At 37.1% G+C, this 19146-nt stretch overlaps 1 protein-coding gene across 14 annotated transcripts in view; it reads right to left on the bottom strand.

The window, feature by feature from the left end:
* TTC29 (tetratricopeptide repeat domain 29) overlaps positions 1-19146 on the bottom strand; it is a 243679-nt gene that overhangs the window by 9710 nt on the left and 214823 nt on the right. The gene's annotated exons all lie outside the window — the stretch shown is intronic.

Here is a 19146-nt window from a genome sequence, read left to right on the forward strand (position 1 = left end):
GTACATCCCAGCTAAGATATTCTTCCTCTTAAATTTTCATAAGAATGAACTGGTCTATTTAAAACAATGACTGACAGTGAGAAATACATTTTGAAAGAAGTCACCAGTTTCCAGGTGACCTATATGTCTGCTACTCAAAGTGTGGTCTCCAAACCAGGAGCATTAACATTACCTGGAGCTTGTTAGAAATGCAGAAATGTAGGCCTCACTTCAGACCTAGTAACACAGAATCTGCCTTTTAACAGGATCCCAAGGTAATTCATTCGCCCATTAAAGTTTGAAAATCCTTGCTTTATGGATTTATATTTAACTATGTAGAGTAGGAGTAAAATATTAATAGCACGTTGGAAAAAGGAGTTGTAGCTGCTTGGCTGTTGTTCAGTTGCAACATTTAGATAATAAGTAAATATAAATTTTTTCCCATGGATTGAGAACATATTTTGTAACAGGGAATGTGGTCAGCACTTGTATGGTTATTATTATTAGTAGTAGTAGTATTTTCAGATGGAGTCTCACTCTGTCGCCTAGGCTGAAGTACAGTGGCACAATCTCGGTTCACTGCAATCTCTGCCTCCCAGTTCAAGCGATTCTTCTGTCTCAGCCTCCCAAGTAGCTGGGATTATAGGTGCCCACTATCATGCCTGGCTAATTTTGGTATTTTTAGTATACATGGGGTTTCACCATGTTGGCCAGGCTGGTCTTGAACTCCTGACCTCAGGTGATCCGCCCACCTCAGCCTCCCAAAGTGCTGGGATTACAAGTGTGAGCCATTGCGCCCAGCCAGCACTTTATTATTTAGCTTTAATTTTTAATTGTACATTGACAAATTATAATTACATATATTTATGGGGTACAAAGTGATGTTATCATCTATGAATACAATGTGAAATGGTTAAATCAAGCTAGTTTGTGTGTCCAACACTTCAAATGCTTATCATTTTTTTATGGTGAGAGCATTTGAGAATTACTGTCTTAGAGATTCTGAAATGTACAATACATTATTACTGACTATATTTACCATGATGTGCAATCTATCTTAAAGAAAAAACCTTATTCCTCCTGTCTAATTGAGGCTTTGTACTTTTTTACCATTATCTTCCCATTTCCCTCACCACTGATAACCATCCTTCTGCTCTCTGCTTCTTTGAGTTAGATTATTTTAGATTCCAATATAAGTGAGAACATTTTATATGTGTCTTTCTATGCCTGGCTTATTTCATTTAGTATACTATTCTCCAATTCCATCTATGATAGTGCAAATGACAGGATTTATCATTTTTTAAGGCTGAATAATACTTCATTATATATATATCACATTTTCTTTATCCATTCATTGGTTTATGGACACTTCCATGACTTGGCTATTAGGAATAGTGCTGCAATGAACATGAGACTGCAGACATCTGACATGCTGATTTCAAATATTTGGGTAAATACCCAGAAGTAGGATTGCTGTATCATATGGTAATTTTATTTTTAGTTTTTGAGAAAACTCCATACAGATTTCTGTAATGGTTGTACTAATTTATAGTCCCACCAATAGTGCACAAGGGTTCCCTTTTCTCTACCTCCTTGCCAACATTCACCTTTCATCTTTTTGATAACAGCCGTTCTAACAGGTGTGGTTTGATATCTCATTGTGATTTTAGTTTACTAGTGATTAATGATGTTCAGCAATGTTTCCATATGTCTGTTCGCCACTTATGTCTTTGTTTTTGAGAGAGATGTCTATTCAGGTCCCTAGCCTATTTTAAAATTAGACCATTTGCTTTCTTTCTGTAGAGTTGTTTGAGTTTTTTATATGTTGGTTATTAATCCCTTATCAGATGTATGGCTTGCAAACATCTCCTTCCAATCCATAGGTTTTCTCTTCACTCTGTTGTTTTCTTTTTTTGTGCAGAAACTTTTAATTTTGATGTAATCCCATTTGTCTGTTTTTGCTTTTGTTGCTACACTTTTGAGGTCAAATCTAAAAAGTTATTGCCTAGACCAACGACACATAGTTTTCCCCTTATGTTTTCTTCTAGTGGCATTACAGTGTCAGGTCTTATGTTTAAGTCTTCAATTCATTTTGAATTGATTTTGCATATGATGTGCGTTAAGGATCAAATTTCATTCTGCATACGGATATCCAGTTTTCTCAGCACCATTTATTAAAGAGACTGTCCTTTTTCTATTGTGTATTCTTGGCACCTTTCTTGAAAATCAATTGACCGTACATACATGTGTGGGTTGATTTATGGGCTCTCTATTCTGTTCTATTGGTCAATAACTCTATTTTTTGCCAGTATCATGCTGTTTTAATTATTATCAGTTTGTAGTATATTTTGAAGTCAGGTAGTGTGATGCCTCCAGATTTGTTCTTTTTGCTCATCATTGCCTTGGCTATTGGGGTGTGTCTGTGTGTGTGTGTGTGTGTGTGTGTGTGTGTGTGGTTCCATATAAATTTTAGGATTGTCTTTTCTATTTATGAAAAATGACATTAAATCTCTCAACTACCCTATGCTTTAGGTATTATTATTCATTTTGTACAGATAAGGAAACAAAAGGTTGGAGAGATTAACTTGTTGAATCTCACACAGCTGATAACTATTTCATTGGAGATTCAAATCCAGGTTAATTTGGATCTTAAATCCATCCTCATAGCTTCTGTGCTCATTCTCACTTCAATGAATTCAAAAGGAAGGTAAGTCTTAAGAAAACCTCTTAGGCAAGTGTATAGCGTTAGGCTTGGAAAGACTGATTTATTTGACTTTGTGGCGAGAACTACTGCAGCAAACCTATTTAGTTCTTAATAGTTGTTTGTCTATTTACTTTCTTGTCTTTTAGAGACCATTCCTAATGCAGCAGTTAAGAAAACAGCCACATACTCCAGGGATCTTCCTGAAAACCACTAATCTGACATGTAGGCTATGACAACTGAGATTGGCCTAGTGAGAAATCAAATCTAGGGTTTCCATCATGTAAGTTGTTGCCTTTATTTCATTATACTTTGATTCAATCCCTAATGGATTCAGCTTCATAAAGTCAGAAAAAGAAAAAAAAAGCAATTTATTCATGTTTTCATTGGAGCTCACTGCAGTCATGAAATTTCTCTAAAAATGCAAATCATTTGGTGCCACGTAAGTGAAACTCGGTAGCTAAAGTGCTTAGAGGAAAATGCTTTCCCAGGGCTAATGTTTTCATGCCCAGTGATTGAATAAATAGATCCATTTATTACAACATCTTCGCTTAAGATTTTGTCCCTAGATGAATGTATCTAAGAGTACTAGAAGACTTTTCTTTATCACTGAGAAAATTGATTACCCTTGTTAATTTGGCTTTTAATCCTAGATATATAAAAATAAATACCATAAACATGTGTAGAAGAAATCAATATAGATCTGTTCAATATCAGATTGATCAAAAAAGGATTTAGTAAGACTCTAAGATGTGAAATACTAATGTACAAACTAAGCCCTTACTTATGTAATACGACTTTAGACAAGCTCAGTATAAACCTAAAAGAAACTATTTCTGAAAACAGAAATGGTATACTTTTCTTGCATTAAAGAAAAACCCCAGAAGGCCTACCTATCCAAGGTATTTAATGTGAACACTTGTTTTTAAAAGATTTCTTGTCTTTGGTCCAGCCACTGTTGTTAATTCATGGGGCATCATATCACAGAATTTTTATGTTACGTAAAGCAAAAATTACACTTAACAAATGTAAGGTTAAGTCATAAAAAATAGATAAAACAACACTCCTAAAAGCCAAGATATGACATGGAAAGGCTATCAGTCATTCTTTTCAGAGAAAGTGAGGACAATGAGAAATAAAAATAATATTCAAAGACTCCTGAAATGCCACTTAGACTGGCTCTGGCCCATTATGTCATATGTTTTGTAGAACTCAATAGCAAACCAAGTAGACACTCTTTTGACTAAGCATATTTTTGATTCTGCTTGTATAATAATGAATAAGACAGAGATTCACACTACTCCACTCTCAGAATGATGCAAGTTTAAAACTGCTTTTCTGGTAGTAATATGGTTTATGTTGAATATACACTGTGTCAGTCACAAATGATAATCTCTCTTCATTTGTCACACACTCAACAGATATTCATTGAGAACCCAAGTGAAAAACACACATTTGTGGGATAGGTGCTTGGGTGCAGTTTGTAATTGTGTTCAAATTAGATAGATTCAGAGGTACATGGCTGAGGAGGGGCATGGGAAGTTTAATCTGCAATCATGGCATAACCCTCTGAATTAGTGCATGACCCTCAGAGAAGAAATGAGGTTTTTATGTACAATTTCTTAAAACAATTAATTTAGTAGGGGACACAGAGTTTCAAAACAAATACTGACTTTAAAAGAATAAAGTTAAATGCATTTAAATGCTTGTCCCAATAAAAATAGTCTGCTGGGTTTCCATGGTAGGACTCAGGTTCTTTAACAGCATAATCAGTGGGTCAAATATGAAAAGTCACAGAAAAGCAGAGCATCTCTGTGTTAGAGCATGTTTTCTCAACACTCAAAGTGCACATGATACAAATGTGTATACATTTTGACTGATAAGTTGAAGTCATTTCTGGAGAAATTTTTATGGTTAGAATTTTAGTACATAATCACCATTTCCTTGTAATCTTCAGATTATAAACTTTTCTCTTTTGAAAACTAATATATTTGTCCCTGTATCTGTAGCACCTTGCATGATGTCTTAGAGCTAGTATATACACAGTGTTTTCTGAGTGAACAGTCTGCAGCTTATGATTTACTTTAAAAATATGACACAATAAAATGTTAGTTGGCACATAGAAGGTGACCGTTAGATGTCTATTGAAAGACAGACAGAGTGAGTTAATGCATCTATTCTTAAAAGTTTATATGACAGTACAAAAGACATATAGTAAAGACAAAGCTGTGGGTTTAAAACGCCAGATTAAAAAAATTCAACAGCAAGATCTATGGACAACTCTTTAATAAGTACATAAAAATTAGTTATGTAAGGAAGTCCTACCCAGAGCAATCAGGCAAGAGAAAGAAATAGAAAGTATCCAAATAGGATAATAAGTCATAAAACGATCTCTCTTTGTTGATAATAGGATTCTATACCTAGAAAACCCTAAAGACTCTGCCAAAAGGCTCCTGGAACTGATAAACAACTTCAGTAAAGTTTCAGGATACAAAATCAATGTAAAAAAATCAGTAGCATTTCTATACAACAATAACGTTCAAGCTGAGAGTCAAATCAAGAACAGAGTCCCATTCACAATAGACACACACACACACAATTACCTAGGAACACATCTAACCAAGGAGCTGAATGATCTCTACAAGGAGAACTGCAAAATACTGCTCAAAGAAACCATAGATGACACAAACCAATGGAAAAACATTCCATGTTCATGGATTGGAAGAATAAATATTGTTGAAATGGCCATAATTTCCAAATCAACCTGCAGATTCAATGCTGTTCCTATCAAGCTACCAACATCATTTTTCACAAAAGGATAAAAAACAATTCTAAAAATCATACAGAACCAAAAAAGAGCCCAAATAGCCAAAGCAATCCTAAGCAAAAAGAATAAAGCCAGAGGTCCCACACTACACTACCCAACTTCAAACTATACCATAAGGCCACAGTAACCAAAACAGCATGGTACTGGTACAAAAACAGACACATAGACCAATGGAACAGAATGGAGAACCTGAAAATAAAGCTGCACACCTACAGCCACCTGATTTTTGACAAAGTCAACAAAAATAAGCAATGGAAAAAAGACTCCTTATTCAATAAATGGTGCTAGAATAGCTGGCTAGCCATATGCAGAAGAAAAAAAAATGGACCCCTACCTTTTACCATATTCAAAAAGTAACTCAAGATGGATTAAAGGTTTATTTTATTTTATTTTATTTTATTTTGAGACAGGGTCTCACTCTGTTTCCCAGATTGGAGTGCAATGGCACAATCTTGGCTCACTGCAGCCTCTGCTTCCTGGGTTCAAGCAATTCTCCTTCCTCAGCCACCTCAGTAGCTGGGATTACAGGTATGCACCACCATACCCTGCTAATTTTTGTATTTTTAGTAGAGACAGGGTTTTGCCATGTTGCCCAGGCTGGTCTCGAACTCCTGAGCTCAAGCGATCCACCCGCCTCAGCCTCCCAAAGTGCTGGGATTACAGGCATGAGCCACGGCACCTGGCCTGAATTAAAGATTTAAATGCAGGCAGATCACCTGAGGTCAGGGGTTCAAGACCAGCCTGGCTAACATGGTGAAACCCCGTTTCTACTAAAAGTACAAAAAATTAGCCAGGTGTGGTGGCACGTGCCTATAATCCCAGCTACTCGGGAGGCTGAAGCAGGAGAATCAATTGAACTGGGAGGCGGAGGTTGCACTGAGCCAAGATCACACCATTGCACTCCAGCTTGGGCAACAAGAGCAAAACTCCGTCAAAAAAAAAAAAAATTAAATGTAAGACCTCAAACAATAAGAATCCTAGAAGAAAACAGGAAACACCATTCTGGACATGGGCCTTGGGAAATAATTTATGACTCAGTCCCCAAAACAATTGCAGCAGAAACAAAATTTGACAAGTGGGACCTAATTAAACTAAAGAGCTTCTGTACAGCAAAATAAACTATCAACAGAGTAAACAATCTACAAATGGGAGAAAATATTCACAAACTATGCATCTGACAAATATTTAATACCCAGAATCTATAAGGAACTTAATTAAATGAGCAAAAGACAAAAACGCCATTAAAAAGTGGGCAAATGACATGAACAGACACTTCTCAAAAGAAATCATACAAAGAGCCAACAAACGTATGAGAAAGTGCTCCACATAACTAATCATCAGAGAAATGCAAATCAAAACCAGAATGAGATACCATCTCACACCAGTCAGAATGGCTATTATTCAGAAGTGAAACAGCAGATGCTTGTGAGCCTGTGGAGAAAAGGGAATGCTTATGCACTGTTGGTGGGAATGTAAATTAGTTCAGCCACTGTGGAAAGCAGTTTGGAGATTCCTCAGAGAACTGAAAACAGAACTAGCAGTCAACTGAGAAATCCCATTACTGGGTATATATCTAAAAGAATATAAATTGTTGTACCAAAAGACATGCTCTCACATGTTTATTGCAGCTTTGTTCAGAATACCAAAGACATGGAGCCAACCTAGTTTCCCATCAATGGTGGACCGAATAAAGAAAAGGCACACATATAAACCATGGAATACTATGCAGTCACAAAAAGAGTGAAATCATGTCCTTTGCAGCAACATGGATGCAGCTGGAGGCCATTATCCTAAGTGAACTAATGCAGGAACAGAAAACCAAATACTGCATGTTCTCACTTACAAGTAGGAGTTAAACATTGGGTACTCATAGACATAAAGATGGCAAAAATAGACACTGGGGGCTACTAAACGGGGAGGCAGAGAAGGAGGCAAGGATTGAAAATCTAGCTGTTGGGTGCTATGCTCGCAATTTGGGTGATGGGATCTATTTATTGCATACCTCAGCATCACAGAATATGTCCAAGTACCCCCCAAATCTAAAATAAAAGTTGTTTGCATGTGTACCCCCCAAATCTAAAATAAAAGTTGAAATTATAAAAAAAGATAATTTTTAAGAACTGATTTTCCTCTTGAATATATTATTTGCTCCTTTTACAAGGAAAAGTCTAAACTTTTAGTCACAGTTTATAAAATGCTTTAGAGAAGAAATGAGATTTTTATGTTCAACTTCTTTTTTTTTTATTTTTTTATTTTTTGAGACAGAGTCTCACTCTGTCACCCAGTATGGAGTGCAGTGGCACAAGTTGGCTCACAGCAACCTCTGCCTCCTGAGTTCAAGCAATACTCCTGCCTCAGCTTCCCGAGTAGCTGGGATTACAGGTGCCCACCACCACGCCTGGCTAATTTTTGTATTTTTAGTAGAGACGGGGTTTCACCACGTTCGCCAGGCTGGTCTTGAGCTCCTGACCTCAGGTGATCCGCCTGCCTCGGCCTCCCAAAGTGCTGGGATTACACACCATCATGCCTGGCCATCAGCTTCTTAAAATAATTTAAAATAATTATTTAAGTTCAAAGAAATACATGCTTGTTTTTCCTTCCTTTCTTAATGGAGGAAGACTTCAGCTATACGACTTATCTTAATTTTTATGGATTCTGTGGTTTTTACGCAGTTTACAGGTATTGAGTCACCTTTCCCCATTGCAGTCAGTGTAACTGGAGTATATATGGGCATAGAGGGGAGAAGAGAGAATGAATACTAGCTTTGGAAGATTGTTTATCCTTTCTACTCAAATAATCTGCCTCCTTCAAATTTAACTTCTTTGTTTCGATTGCACTGTGGTAGGGACAAAAAAGTACTGTATCTTAAAACCAAACATATTTTTCCTGGAAAGGCATTATATAAACTATACTTCAGTGAAAGAGATGCTACTAAAAGATATGACAGTACTTATTCAGATGATAAAAATTACTGGAAAGGCCAGACTGGTAGATCACACCTGTAATCCCAGCACTTTGGGAGGCTGAGGCGGGAGGATTGCTTGGGCTCAAGAATTCTGAGCCAGGCTGGGCAACATAGTGAGACTTTGTCTCCACAAAAAATTTTTAAAAATTAGCCAAATGTGGTGATGCATGCCTATATTCCCAGCTACTTGGGAGGCTGAGGTGGGAAGATTGCTTGAGCCTGGGGAGGTCAAAGCTGCAGTGAGCAGGGATCTCACCACTGCACTCCAGCCTGGGTGACAGAGTGATACCTTGTTTCAAAAAAACAGTTACTGGAAAAAAGGCTACTTTTATGGCTAATTCCACATAACTAAATTAGGTTGAAGAAAACTTTATATTGTCTTATCACCAAAAAGCGTATTTTATATCTGTCTATCTGTCCATTATATCTGTCTGCCTGTCTATCCATCTTTCATCAAGGTGTTTGCCTGCATCATTCTTGCCATCTTCTGATCTAAGAAACTGAGAATAAAAAAAACCAAATAGCCTATATACTTTAAAGTGTTGATTTGCTCCAATATTGTAGAGCATTTCATTCCACATATTGGGAAAGCCAAGTAAATTACATATCAACTTGAATAGAGTCCCTTACACCTATACACCTATTCTATATTTTTAGAGTCAGGGTCTCACTCTGTTGCCCAGGTTGGAGCGCAATGGTGTAATTATAGTCCACCGCAGCCTGCAACTCCTGGACTCAAGTGCTCCTGTCACCTCAGTCTCCCAAATAATTAGGACTATTGATGTGTACTACCAAACTCAGCTAATTTTTTATTTTAATTTTAGAGACAGCGGTATTGCTATATTGCCCAGGCTGGTCTCAAACTCCTGTCCTCAAGTGATCCTCCTGCCTTGGCCTCCCAAAATGTTTGGGATTACAGGTGTGAGCCATCATGCCAGGTCTAAACCATGTATAAAAAAATTTCAGCTGGGCACTTTGGGAGCCTGAGGCAAGTGGATCACTTGAAGCCAGGAGTTTCAGACCAGCCTGGACAAATGGTGAAATCCTGTCTTTACCAAAAATTCAAAAAGTAGGCGGGTGTGGTGGTGCACGCCTGTAATCCCCACTACTCAGAAGGCTGAGGCAGGAGAATTGCTTGAACCTGGGAGGCGGAGGTTGCAGTGAGCCGAAATTGCACCACTGCACTCCAGCCTAATACAGTGAGACTCTGTCTCAAAAAGAAAAAAAATATTTGACTCAGTACCTACCTTCACATCTCCTACTCAGTTATGTCTTACTCAGATTGGCCTGTTTTCTTTTTCAAGTATTGTCATAAAAGTACTCTTTTCTTTTTGACACCTGTTATCTTGCTCAAGGTTTTGTGATATTTTTCATGAAGATGGTATATAGACAGCATATTTGGAACAACGTTAAGGGGAATCTACTGCTTTATGCATATTACTGATGACTTTATGAAGCCACCTTTTCTAAATTATAAAAAATAAACTAAGTTACTCACATAAGGGTTTGAACTTGGAAGAGTAACTAAATAGAACAGTTCCTTTGCATTGACATTATTACAGAACTTTATTAACTTTTGTGAAAGAGTAAAGAAAATAATAGGCCCTAAGAATTCTGTAATTATTCTCTGTGGATCACATTCCTTACTTTAAAAATTAAAAAAATTTTGCATAGATGATTCATGCACGTGGTACATTTTTTAAAAAGGGTAGACAGTGAAAAATCTGTTTGAAATCCTTGATCCCACTTACTTACTTCCTTTCCTCTAGAGGCAACCACTGTTACTGTTTCTTACTCTTTCAGATACGTTCCATGCATTTATAAAAAGATAAAATGATATATATTTATATAAAATATATAATATAAATTTGTGTTTTATATTTATATGAATGTCACCATACTATGCACACATTTCTGTACTTTTTAAGAAGCAATATATATTGGATATCATTCTCTCTCTCTTTTTACATACTTTATTTTTTAGAGCAGTTTTGGTTTACAGCAAAACTGAGCAGAAAGTACAGAGTTCCCCTACTTTGACATCTGGCACGAGAGTGGTGCATTTCTTATAATGGATGAAGCTACCTTGACAAATCGTTATCACCCAAAGTCCGTAATTTACATTAGGGTTCACTTTTGGTGTTATACATTCTTTTGGGTTTTGAAAAATATATAATGACATGTACTCACCATTACAGAATCATAAAATAGTTTCACTGCTCTAAAAATCCTCTGTGCTTTGCCAATTAATCTTTCCCTCCCTGAAACCACTGATTTTTGAAAATCTTTTCCATAGTGTTGCCTTTTTCTAGAATTTCCTAGAGTTGAAATCATATAATATGTAGCCTTTTCAGACTGGCTTCTTTCACTTAGTAATATGCATTTAAGATTCCTCCATATCTTTTCATAGGTTGATAATTCATTTCTTTTTGGTGCTGAATAATATTCCATTGTCGGGATATACCACTGTTTATTAAAATAAATTCAGCTACTGAAGAACATTTGGTTGCTTCCAAGTTTTGGCAATTATTAATAAAGCTGCTATAAAATTAGTGTGCAGGTGTTTATGTAGACATGTTTTTAACTCAGCTGAATAAATACCAAGGAGCATAATTATTGGATCATATGGCAAGAGTACATTTAGTTTTATAAGAAACTGCCAAGCTTGTCTTCTCATTATCTTGATAATTCTCTTTTAGTACATACGGAGTTGCTTCATTCATTGCTAACTGGAATAAGAATCCACATAGGGCCAGGTGCGATGGCTCATGCCTGTAATCCCAGCATTTTGGGAGGCCAAGGTGGGTGGGTCACCTGAGGTTAGGCGTTCAAGATCAGCCTGGCCAACATGGCAAAACCCTGTCTCTACTAAAAATACAAAAATTAGCCGGGCGAGGTGGTGGGCACCTATAATCCCAGCTACTCAGGAGGCTGAGGCAGGAGAATCACCTGAACATGGAGGCAAAGGTTGCAGTGAGCCTAGATGGTGCCACTGCACTCCAGTCTGGGCAACAGAGTGAGAGCCCATCTCAAAAAAAGAAAAAAAAAAAAGATTCCACGCAGGAATGTACCATAATCTAACCAGTCACTCAGTGTCCTGTTGAACATCTAAGTTGTTTGCAATCTTTTGTAATACTGAAAATCAACTCCTACACATATATAAGGCTTTTAAAATTTGCTTGCCCTTCAGCCTGGACTGCTTCCCCCAAGATAATCATATGGTACACTCCTTCCTTTACTCTCCTGAAATATCACCTCGCCTGAAAGGTCTTCCCCATCCATTCTATCTAAAATAAAATTGCCCCATTTATACAGGGACAGGGAATGATGGAATGGGGCCAATTTATTTATTTATTTATTTTAATATAACATTTTACTTTTACTACTACTACTCTCTCTCTCTCTCCATATATATATACATATATGATTATATATAAAATACTGGGTACTAAAATGTATGTGTGTATGTGTATATATGTGTGTATATCTGTCCAGAGGATATATATATACGTATATATACACATATATACGTATATATATATACATATATATGTGTGTATATATATGTGTGTGTGTGTGTGTGTGTGTATATATATATATATATATATGTATCTGTCTAGATGCCCTCTAGTGAATCATCTCTCTGAAGGAAGGGACTTTGTTTTGTTTTCTGCTGTATCCCCAGTGCCTCCCTCAGCCAATGCCAGGCACGTAGGGATATATTATAAATAGTTGTTGAATGAATGAATGTTTTGGTACATCTATTGTATAAACTTTGAATTATTGGGCCAAAGCTTTGTTCATTCTACATTTTGATATTGCCAAACTACTCTCCTTGGAGGCCGTATCTGTTCTTTTCACTAATAATATGTGGGAGATCTTGTGCCATCTTATACTAATTTATAAATTGTATTATCAAACATTTGCTGATCTGATAGCTGAAAAAGTGCTTCCTACATTTTTCATTTACATTTCTCCTAACATGAGTAAAGTTCAGCATTTTTCACATTAAAGTTGACTTTTCATTTAACTCTCTTTTCCTTTTCCTTTTTAAAACTGGATTGTTCTTTTGTTTATTGATCTATGAAGGAGATAAACTCTTTGTGACATTTGAAGACTTTTTTCCGAGTTCATTTTTATCTTTTAAACTTGTTTATCATATATTTTGTCATGCAGAGTTTTTTATGAAGGCATGTTGTCATTTTCTTCATCTTTGATTGTAGAGCTTGGATGTCTGCTCTGTGAAATCAGATGTCTAATGGGTTCAAAAAGTTTGCTTTGTTATAAAGAGGGTGTGTTAGTCTGTTTTCCTACTGCTATAAAGAACTGCCTGAGACTGGGTAATTTATTTTAAAAAAAGATGTTTAATTAACTGACAGTTCCACAGGGTTGGGGAGGCCTCAGGAAACTTACAATCATGGCAGAAGTAGAAGCAGGCATGTCTTATATGGCGGCAGGCAAGAGAGTGCTAGTGTGAAGGAGGAACTGTCAAACACTTATAAAACCATCAGATCTTATGAGAACTCACTATCATGAGAACAGCTTGGGGGAAACTGCCCCCAAGATCAAATCCCCTCCCACCATGACCCTCCCTCGATACATGGGGATTATGGGGATTACCATTAGAGATGAGATTTGGGTGGGGACACAAAGCCAAACCATATTAGGTGAGATTGACACTCTTTCATGGATTCTACAAGCAAAAGCTAGAATAGTATTATTCTTTACATACTAACTTTGTACTCACACATCTTACCAAGTTATCTTATTTTTATAAGGGTTTTCATTGGATTTTCCTTGGTTTTTCAGTTGAGCATTTCTATCTATGTAAATAAGTATACATTCTCCTCATATTTTTCCATATCTTGTATAGTATCTTCTTTCTTTCTCTATAACAATGTTAAATCCTGGGATACTACACAGCCATAAAAAAGAATGAAATCATGTCATTTGCAGCAACGTGGAGGCAGCTGGAGGGCATTACCCTAAGTGATTAACTTGGGTGAATTAGAGTATGATTTTGGCCACTCTAAGTCTGAGGTGTCTATTAACTATTCGAATGGAGATATCAAATAGGAATTATGTACACAAGTGAGGAATTCAAGAGAAAGCTTTAGGCTAGATAGATAATTTTGAAAATTATTAGTGCATAGATAATATTTAAGGTCATGAAATTGGATATAATAATTAGAGAATGAATGCAAATAGCAAAAAGAAGAAATTAAAGATTGAGCCATGGGTCACTTTAACAGTTGAGGTTCGAGCAAATGAAGTGGAACCAGCAGGGGATGTTGGGAAGAAGCAGCTAGTGAGGAAGAAGGAGCCAGTATGGTATCCTGTAAGCCATGTGAAGGAAGAATTTATATGACAAAGGAGTTATCAACTTTGTTCATTGTTGCTGATGGGTCAAATAAGATGAAGAGGACTGAGAAATTACTATTGTGTTTGGCGATGCGAAAGCCATTGATGAATTTGAGAACAGCAATTTCGGTTGAAGGTGGGACTGGAAACCTGATCTGAGTGGATTCAGGAAAGAATAGGAAGGGAGGAATTAGACAAACAACAAATGTGGATGATTCTTTTAAAGAGTGTTGCTATGAAGTGGAGGAGAGAAATAGAATAGTAATTGATAGAGACTGTGAGGGTGAAAACTATTCTTTAAAGACAGGAGAAACCATAGCATTTTTCTATGCTGATGAGCATGATCTACAGATCATTTGATGCAGAGCGGAGAATTGTTGGAGGTAATGGCTTTGAATAAATGAGAATGGATGACATATAGTACACTGGTAGAGAAACTGGCCTATGCTGGGAGCATGACAGTTAATCCTTAGTAAAAGGAGAGAATATATATTGAGCAGAGATGTAGGTAGGTGGGTAGATATCATAGTGATACCTTATGGTCATTATCTTTTGAGTGTTTCTTGGTGAAATAGGAAGCAGGGTCATTAGCTGAGAGCAAATATAGGGAGGAGGTATTGGAGGGTTGAATAAAGAAGACAAAATATGAAATTGTTGGCTGGGAGAGAGGGAGAGAGAATGAACCAGGGAAATACAGTGATTGGGATTAGCATTCAGGGCCCACTTGAGGTTAGTGATCACAACTTCAAAATAAGACCAGCTAGCACTGCATAGCTGTATGTTTTTCTTCAGAAACATTCAATTGTAAGAGTGCAAACAGACATCAGAGAGAGAGTTGTATTTAGCTAGTGTTATGGTTTCACTAGGCAAGTATGAGGAAGAAAGAGGGACAAAGAACAGACCACAGAGTTAAAGCTGCTAAAAAAAAGTAGTGTTTCTATGTGGCAATTTCTTTCTGGCATTTCTCAGGAAAACGTATGTTTTTCAAAGTCTGGGTCCCAGAGAAAGTGATAAGTTGACAAATTGGGCAAATTGGTAAAATATTAAAATTATCCTCTGAGGATTAGAGATTATCAACATAAAGATGTTACTTTTGAAGGAATCCATTTGTGCCAAATTGAAAGCAAGAGCAGGAAATGCTGACACTTGGGAATCAAAGTTAAGGCTGGCATTCCTGGAACCATAATGAGAGCATGTCAGAGAGAAATAGCCATGGTCCAGCCAGTTAGTGTTGCTTGTAGCTGCTGCCACATTGTATGTGTTTGTAGCAATGTCATCTGCTAATGGCAAGTCATTCTTGCCAATACTTGTTAATCAGCTTACATGAGTAGTATACTTCATATGACTCCTATGAGTGATGTTTCCAGAAGTAACAAGTTTTGGAAACAAAATAAATCATTATGTTTGTATTTTTGATATGTAGTTCTGAGTAGTGCTGTTAAACTGCTAGGAGATGGGAATGTTATGGTATTCAAAACACCATCCAATAATATTTGCTGGCATTTTCTACTATTTGAAAATAGGTGATGGGTCACTGTTCTTTGTAAATTTTACTAAGCTTAATATTTTTTCAGATATCTATAGTTTTGGGCTTATAGACTTTAAAAATATATAATAATATGTAAAGAGTATGAAGACTATTGGAAGTATTTTAAGAATGACTCATGATTTGGGGAATTTTTGATAATTCATAGGATTCCTTTTCTTGTTCCCAAAGATTAATCTGCTGGGAATTTATGAACACTAGACAGAAATATGGGCATAAGAAAAATGAAAAGGTAGTAGGATCAACTGATGACACATGTTGGTAGGAGTCATTTATTATACAAAGTGAACTGAAAGAACCTGTAAGAATGGGATGCTTAAAATTGGCTTTGTGGAGGGCAGCGAAGTAGTTTGAAAAGTTTCGGGTTTAACTACGGGAATGAGTAGGTAAGATATGGTGGAAGACAAGGCCATTGAAGGAGAAGAGGTCAAGGAAGTGAGAGAAGAAAATATTGGAAGGATCATCATGTAGATATTGAAATGACCAAAAGTTAGCAGGTGTGGAGATGGAGTGACAAAGAACCAGGAGCTAAAAGCTTCAAGGAATGAATAAGGAAGACAGCGAGGCAGATAACTGCAAGACAAAAGAGAAAGAGTAGTATAGCCTTATTACCTGAGATTTATTGGTAGTATTTTAGCCAGCAAGAAGTGGCAATAAAGTCAAGACCACCTGTCATAACTTTAGGCCCAAAGGTGTCAAAGGACATGGGAGAGAAAAGAGTCATCACTTGAGAGTACTGTAGAGGAAACGGCATCCTTGGGGGACAACCAGGCTTCAATTAGCACAAGGCAGCCAAAGGAAGAGTGGGAGAAAGGTGGTGGATTTTGCCTTGCCTGGCCTGAGTTTCTGAGGGGTTCACAGGCAGGATCTCAGTAGTTGGGGAGATTTGGGAGATGAGGTCAGAAAAAAGGATATGTGGAGAACCTCATGCATATGGGAGTCTTGGGAGACAGAATTTTTTCTTTACTGCCGTAAACAGTGACTATAAATATCTTGAAATTACTCCTGATAGTCACAGGCAGAGGGTGTAAAGTTGGGAGTGATGAGCCTAGATTTGGAACCTTCTTATTTAGTATAGACATTACATGCTAAAGAATTTAGCATAATATTTTGATTAATTTTTGAACATCTAGATAAAATACATATATGTTTGATATACTTCTGTAAGTATATGATATATATATATCACAATTTAAAAAATTAATGAGCTTGTATGAAATAATGGCAGTCACTAACCTAATATCAAACTTGTTTCCCTTGAAAATATAATATAGTAACACTTTATGGACTTTAAGAACCATATTTTAAAATCTTATTAGACCTGTTACTTAGAAATAATTCTACATACTTATCCTACTTTATGTTAGTGTGTTGTCTGGCTATAGAAATAGGTGACTTATTATTTAAAATCAACTGGCTTTCATCTTAAGGATGACAAATGCCTACTCAAAATGTCTCTGAGTGGCTTTCTCAACATCTTAAATAAGAGCTTGGGGAAATGGAAGTATTATGTTAATGATTTTCAGATAAATATTGAAATAAGCAAGGCTGTTATTAGTGTGTGAACAAAACATCTTTTCAGTGTAACCTAGACATCTACTTTTGTCTGAGAGATTATGGGGGTCTCTTTCACTGCATCAGTGGGGTAATTTTTTAAAAAATCAGATATTAATATTCATGAGACTGTCCAACTTAATTTGTAGCCAGAATAGCATCAATGATTTGAAATGTTTCCTCAACTTTTTAAAGAGAAAATGATAAAGTAAGCCTTTCTTTCTAATAAATGGAAACATTGGATAACTAAAGAAGAAATGTTAGACAACTGGCCAAAGGAGAGCTACAAAACTTTTAAATCCTAGTGTCTCTCTACATCAAATGACTGGTCAGTTTTTTCAAAACATTTTCTATTATTTTATTTCTATAATATGATTGCAAACCAAAAGAGGTAGGAGGGTATAGTCTCATTACCTGAGATTTATAGGTAGAATTTCAGCCAGCAAGAAGTGGCGATAAGGTCACTCTATTACTGACTTTATGTATAATTATAAATTGGGGGAGCTTCTGGGTAGTGGAACACGTGGAGTTTCCTGGAGGATGGTGCACCCAGGGAGGGTATGAAAGCTCTGCGCCCCTTCCCCCATACTTCACCCTATGCATCTCTTCATCTGTAACATTTGCAATGTCCTTATAATAAAACCGGTAAACATTAAGTGTTTCCCTGAGTTCTGTGAGCCACTCCAACAAATTAACTAAACCTAAAGAGGGAGTCAGGGGAACCCCAACTTGAAACTGGTCTGTCAGAAGTTCCAGGACTTGCAACAGGTGTCTGGGGGTGTGGGAGACAGTCTTGGGGACTGAACCCTCAACCTGGGGAATTTGACGCTATCTCCAGGTAGATAGTTTTGGAATTGAATTGGGGGACATCCAGCGGGTGTCTGCTGCTTGGTGTATGGGGAAAAAAACCAATACATTTGGTCACAGAAGACTTCTATGTTGATGATTGCTGTGGTGTGAAAGTAGAGGAAAAACATGGTTTGAGAGAGTTTTTCCTGAAACAATTGGTGGCAGTGATGGGATCTGCTAGACTGGCCCAGGCTCAGGAAAACATATGGTTTGGGAAGAGAAAGGATAAAAGGGTGGGGGTTGAGGAATCTTTGATTCCTCGGTGGCCACATGGTCACCCATGGTATGAAGCCACAGCTGTGTTGAGATCAGTCACTAAAGGTAAAAGTTATCATTGAAATTTAGAGATGGATCTAACTTCCAGGGAGTTGGTTCACTGGATGCATAAGGAAATGCAAACTAATAAGAAAAAAGCAAAATATTCAATCCATTGGTTATTGTTATCTGCAATAGCTACAATGAAATTAAAAGAGAATGCTGGGTTGGACCTTAATGCTAGACCGAGTTTAAATTTTAGTCTGAGCTCAGGCCCCTGGACTCAAAGCCACCCCTCTAAAGGCAAAATGATGCAGGGACAACAGAAAATACCTCTGAGACCTGTGGTTGGTTACCAAGAAGGTAGTCAACGTGGGGGAAGGGAGAAACCAAGGAACTCTTCAAACCAGAGGGTACAGTATGAAGGAAGTGTTCTATTTTGTCGATGGGCATCATCAGGTTTTTGAGGAACCTTTACTAAAATGGATTATGAGAGTGACTAAGTTAGGGACAGTATCTTTGGTTTTAAATACTGCAGAGTGGATGAACACATTGATGGAGGACCCACGGCTCACTACTGAACAATCATAAATGGGTATACATGGTCAAAACACACAGGAGGTTATTCTTGAGGGAATAGCCAGCCTGGTAGCTTGGATAAAAGCCAGTGTAAGTCTTTTTACCCTAAGAAGGGGGACTGTTCAACTCCACCTATAAATGCCAAGTGGCACACCCTAGATGAGACAGCTGATATACTTTCTATGTAAGCCATGGGCGACTGGCTTTATCATGACAGGGATATTCACCACTGAATGTGCCTGTTACCCAGGTCATGGTAAATGTTGTGGTTAAGGGGGCCCTTTCTACATGGGCACCCAATGTGATGTTACTCTTGTAAAACTGAACAACAGTTCGAGAAGCCTTATCAAATTTGCTGTCTCAGCTTCCCTTCATGGGTCTTACAGATGCTGATAAAAACATAAGATTAATTAACAAGACAATAGGGAAAGGCAGAAAATCAAAGGATTCATCCCAGCAAGGTAGAAATATTTAGATGGTTATTAAGAAATAAAATGGAAACTGGTGGGGTTAAAACAAAAGTCTCAATA

Source organism: Pan troglodytes, chromosome 3 (assembly GCF_028858775.2).
Source record: "Pan troglodytes isolate AG18354 chromosome 3, NHGRI_mPanTro3-v2.0_pri, whole genome shotgun sequence".
In the NCBI taxonomy this organism is placed as follows: domain Eukaryota; kingdom Metazoa; phylum Chordata; class Mammalia; order Primates; family Hominidae; genus Pan; species Pan troglodytes.